The sequence below is a fragment of the Stegodyphus dumicola genome, chromosome 7 (assembly GCF_044657685.1).
Source record: "Stegodyphus dumicola isolate Sdum_Otavi_A_Nest chromosome 7, ASM4465768v1".
Classification (NCBI taxonomy): Eukaryota; Metazoa; Arthropoda; class Arachnida; order Araneae; family Eresidae; genus Stegodyphus; species Stegodyphus dumicola.
The window spans coordinates 10,654,419-10,660,191 of record NC_140774.1 but is presented as its reverse complement, the minus strand read 5'-3'; the positions used below and the strand labels follow the sequence as shown (position 1 = coordinate 10,660,191).

The window sequence follows — 5,773 nt, the reverse complement described above, 5'->3', positions numbered from 1 at the left end:
GTTAAGATTTTGATGCTGTCGTTCACCCCACAGTTTACTAATCTGCTCTTGGACTCATCAGCTAACAAACAAATGATTTTAGTGCAGATGAGTTTCGCATTAATTAGAACTTAAATATGAAAATTTTTGAACATATCAGTAAATATTAAATAATTAGTCCCAATGCTTAGTTAAAAAAAGACTCACGCGGAATAAAGGTGACCTCATTTTGCTTGGCGACCTTATTTTGATTGATACGAAATCGTATTTAAGTAATCTAGTAGCTGTCCGTCGATAGCTCAGTTGGCAGAGCGGTGGACTGTAGTGGTACTGAGACAGTTATCCATAGGTCATTGGTTCGACTCCGGCTCGACGGAAATCTTGTTTTGCGATAGCTTTCTTTCTTTGGGCTTAAATTATGTAATTCTGTTCAGAGATAATTTCATACAAATAAAAGCTACAAATTAGAATTCTGGTAAGCACGAGGCCGCAAATAATTTTAAAAGTGCTAAATTTCGAAACGAAAAATATATGCGAAGTAAATTTAACCCGAGTTTAGCATTCTTGTAGTAATTTTTTTATGCGTGTAATTAAAAAAAAAAAAAAAATCTGAAATTTTTCAGATTTTAAATTACGTCCAAAGGGGCGTTTTTTTAACGTTTTGAGTGTTACCTTTATTTATTAAATATCATGTTCTTTGCACTTAAACCATAAAATTCAGTTCAAGAGCAATATCGCAAAATAATGTTAAATTAAGCATATCTTTAGAATTTCCGATATACACAGTCTCGCGAGCTGGAGATAAAAGTATTTTTTTTCTATATAACGTTGCCATTTCTCGCTTTTAAAGCATTGAGTTTGTAAATCAAAAATTCGTTAAAGTTTTACAAAATATAAAATCTATAATAAAACAAATTCCAAATTTGGGATTTCAGATGCCCATATTCGCAGTAGGATTTCGTCATTCAAAATTCGATGGCTCTATGTACCATTGTTTTATCACAATGCGAGAAATAGACAATCATTTATGCAGATTTTTCATTATTTAATTTCTTCAAATATAATGCAGGACTCTAACATTTTGTGGCAACAGTTTGAAAAGTGAACCGACGTTTATGAGTCCGACGCAAAATGCCAAAACGAAACTAATAGTCCTTCGGGATTCAAATCCCTTTGGACTAAAAAATATTTATTTACAAAAGTAAATTTTTTTCTATTTAGCGCAAAAATGACTTTAATCCTGAACGGGATATTAGTCTCGAAATGACATTTTGCTTTAAATATATGGCTTATTACTTTTCAAATTGTTGAAATCCAATATTATCGCCCTGTATTATATTTAAAGAAATTAATGAAGAATTTGCAGGAATGTATGCATGTTTCTCGTACTGTGCGAAAACAACCGTACGTAGAGCCATCAGATTCCGATAACCCTCCACCCGAACATGGGCACCTTTGAACCTCGAATTTTGAATTTGCTTTGTTATTCATTTTATGTTCTGCAAAACTTAAACGAATTTTTGATTGACAAACTCAGCGATTTCAAAGCAAGCAGTGGCAACACTGAACTGAACAAAACATTTTATTTCCAGCCCGTGAGTCTGTGTATCAAAAATTCTAAAGATAAGCTTGTTTTTAAATATTTTGTGATTTTGCTTAAATATTTTGATATTTTGTGATTTTATGCGGCGTAATCACACGTAAGCGCCAAAAGCGTGATATTTAATAAATAAAGTAAACACACAAAATATTAATAGCAAAAAGACAATAAAAAGTTTTGTAAAAAAATGTCATCTTAGTTAGGAAACTGAACATTGATATGATGAACAGAGAAAAGACTGAAAAAAAAAAGAAAATTTGAAAGGTTTCAGATTTTAAATTGGGTCAAAAGGTGCGTTTTTTTAACGTATGTGTTACTTTGAGTTATTAAATATCATGTTCTACATACTCAAACCATAAAATCATTTAGCATTTAGCATCATGTAATAGTTATAATAATGATTAAAGTAATTTAAATTTAAGTAAACTATCAGAATTAATTCAGGTAAAATAACCTTAATTAAGTTAAAGTTTGACGGTAATAAAGATGATTTAAATCAAGTTCTTTCAATAATGAATTCCATTGCTCCTGCTATTCAGTTCACTTTTGAACTTGAGACATGCAATTCTCTTCCAGTCCTCGACGTTTTGCTCACACATAAAACATCCAACTTCAGTACTACGGTTTACCGTAAACCTTCATCGGTTTGCCTTACACCACACTTCAAATCATGTCATCTGACTAAATAAAAGTTAGCTTCATTTTATTCCTTTGTTTTCCGCTGACTTCAAATTTGCTCCTCCAAATTGGCTCTTGATAAAGAACTAAATTACTTAAAAGCAATAGCTATTGACAGGAGCTTTTCACCCAACCTTATTAATCAAGCAGTTAAAAAATTCTCATTTCAACACACCAAAAGGCACACGCTTGTTTTAGGAGATTATAAAAATTTTGTCATTCCCTTCTTTCCATCAATTAGCTATAAAGTCGCACGTATTTTGCAGAAATTTAACTATCGGGTCGTTTATTCTGCCATCAATAAAATTCCGAGTTCCATACTCAAGGACCCCATTCCGGATATGAATTCCTGCGCTATTTACAGGATTTCTTGCCAATGTGGCTTAATTTACATTGGCCAAACTAAGAGAGCCTTAAAATTTCGCGTCAAGGAACATGAGGCATATGTTAGCAAAAAGGAAACAAAGAAGTCTTCTGTTGCCCAACATTGTTGGTCCGAAAATCACACTTTCAATTTTTCTGCTGCCAAAATTATTCAAAAAACAACTTCCATTGGAGAACTGGATTTTCTAGAGGCATTTTACATTCAAAAAAAATCTTTCTGTTCTAGTTAACGATCCTAATTCCAATCCATCTTTGCCTTCGCCCTTTAAAGAAATTATGTTTTAGTTCTGGTTTCATCAACAGATGGCGCTCCTTGCTTATTCTTGTCCAGGCTTTCTTATCATATCTAATCATTATTTTCTATCTTGTTCATTTGCGGTTTTGTAGTTGAGGATGTAGGTTCGGTAAAACCATCGAAACTAGTCCTGTGAAATTTTGAAAATATAACTCTGATTTTTGTTGTTTGACTTCTGAATTAGTAAGATCCAGTATTTTGTTTTATTATTTAATAATTTATTATATCTTTATTTATTTCTTTACATTTTATTAAATCTTACTATTAATTGTTTAATTATTCTAATAATTCATTATTTAAAATTAATAATGAATTATTTAATTGATTAATTATTTTATTAGTCACTTTTTTTTATAATTATTTATTTTTGTTCTTCTTTCCTGGCAGTCTTCCATAGGGCTCCGGCACTTCTAATTTTAGAAATTAAGCCCTGTGAAAAAAATTTGCACAGAAACCAGAAAAAGGAACGTTCTCATGATTCCAGCCTACAAGAAAAGTAAATTGCCCAGTGTTTGTGTCTTCGGTAGTATAGTGGTGAGTATCCCCGCGTGTCACGCGGGAGACCGGGGTTCTATTCCCCGCCGAGGAGAACATTTTTAGAACTTCTTTTTTCTTGATTTGAAATTTTCTGTTAATTAATTCGTAATTTTTTTCTTGCCTTTCTTTTAAATTAATTTTTTGTGTCATGGTGTAAGATTGGTTTTGAAATCACGTTACGCTTATTTTAAAATTACGTTAATTTTAAACTCACGAAGTAAGAAGGAAGTAATATCAAGTAAAAAGTAAGTATTGTAATCGCGAAAAATTTCGGGTATCATATTTCAACGAAAATATCCATTTTGACGGCTGTCGAATGCAATTTAACGATGTTTTTGTGCGACATCGGTACGTAAGAACAGAATAAAGGGATCTTCTTCTCCAAAATTATTATAAAACTGCTTTAAAATGAGTTCTGAAGAGTTTTTTGGGGGCTTCTGTACGTAGGTACGTACGCATGTATCTCGCATAACTCAAAAATGAGTAGCCTCAGAATGCTGAAATTTTGTATGTAGGACTGCTATAACATTTAGATGTGCACCTTTCATTTTGGTTGCAATTTACCGCACCAAAAGTATATACATATATGTATATAGATAGCCGCTCTGTTACTCGGCTCAGTGAGCTCAGTTTCTTTATTCTTATATGTTTGTAAATTGTGCGTTTTTTGCTTAAAAAATGATTGAATTATATTTTTCTTATCTTCCGGTTAAAGTTTTTATGACTTTACTTAACTTGCATGCAATAATTGTGGAATTATCAACGATTTAAAAATTTTAAGTGCGGCTAAGTAAATATAGTGAACTTTAAAGATATAGTGAACTAAATAAATATAGTGAACTTTAAAGAGTGCATTTATTCTATTGGTGTTTATGTGCTATCGACGAAGTAGCTTTAATTCAAAATTCGTTAACTGTTAATTCAATATGTTTAAATGAAACGCAGGAAAATTGTGTATAATTTAATACTCCTTACAAGGAAATCATATGTCTCTGCCCCTCTCGAACAGTGTTTTTACTTCTTTTGGCTCTTTTCCCTGAACCTTTCTTTTCAATAAATATTTTAATGATTTTTGGCATTCCCCTCTTTTAAATACATTTCTTTTTAAAATTTTAGTGCCAGAAATTTTTATCGAACGTACATACCTTACCATATTAATATTTGTTTCATTCAATTTATTATTTATTTGTTTAACATTTTTCATATTAAAAGGTGTAAGAAGAATACATCGGCGTTCTGTAACTGTCCTCGGTAGTATAGTGATCAGTATCCCCGCCAGTCACGCGGGAGACCGGGGCTTGATTCCCCGCCGGGGAGAGTATTTTTATACCTTTCTTTTTATGGTTTTAATTTTTCTACTAATTAGTTTTTTCTTCGCCTTTTTGTTCGGTTATATTTTAATATAATGGTACTCTGTTTTCTTTCTCCCATCTTTATTCCCCTAAAACGGCTATTAGTTTGAAAAAGTCTTAAACTTTTCATTCGAGTCTATTGCCATATGGCAATGTGTAACATATTTATCTTTCAGACTGAATCTCTCTGTTGGGGATGAACAAACTAAGCTGTCTGAAAGCAATAGATGCAGTTCTTAAGAATATCCGTTTCTTACTATTTAACCGGAGGATTTAAATTAAATGATAAAAATACATTTAATTCATGGCCTGTCTAATTAAAAATACCAATATTTTGCTTGAACAACGTTACACATTTTTAATTGTCTACTTCATGAGTTGCAAAACTTTAATGAATTTTTGAATAACAGATGCCACGATTTCAAAGAGGACAGAGGTACAGCATAAAACATATTTATCTCCAGTGAGCGATACTGTCTTTCGGAAATTCCAAAGATACGCTGTTTTTAAATACCTTGTAATTTGTCTGTTCAATTGAATATTAAGTGGAGTGAGAGCTAAGAACGAGATGTTTGATAAATAAAGTTAACATACAAGACGTGATTTATAAAAATAATGATAAAAAAAAAAAAAAAAAAAAAAAAAAAAAAGAAGGGTTGTAAGCAAAGTTACTGAGAAAATTTAACATTGATATGATGCTCTGATAAAAGACTGAAAAAAAAAAAAAATGTACGGCTTCTTTTAACTCCCTGTATGGAATTTAAAAATTTTATGATATTTACTGTTGCATTCTTTGTGGCATAAGTGGGAAGAAATCGATGTATAACTTAAAAAGACTAAACAAATTGCGTAATTAGTGAGTTCAAGAAGACAATGTTAATTCCGGGAGAGCATAACGCCACAAACTTAACAAATCCTCTATTTCCACTTTGAAATCTAAATCCTTTA

At 31.4% G+C, this 5,773-nt stretch overlaps 1 non-coding gene across 1 annotated transcript; it reads left to right on the top strand.

Moving 5' to 3' along the window:
• The first annotated feature begins 267 nt into the window (after positions 1-267).
• On the top strand, positions 268-356 carry TRNAY-GUA (transfer RNA tyrosine (anticodon GUA)). Its single transcript is given in 2 exon segments — positions 268-304; positions 321-356. It is a non-coding gene; the product is annotated as a tRNA-Tyr (tRNA).
• The last annotated feature ends 5,417 nt before the right edge of the window (positions 357-5,773 follow it).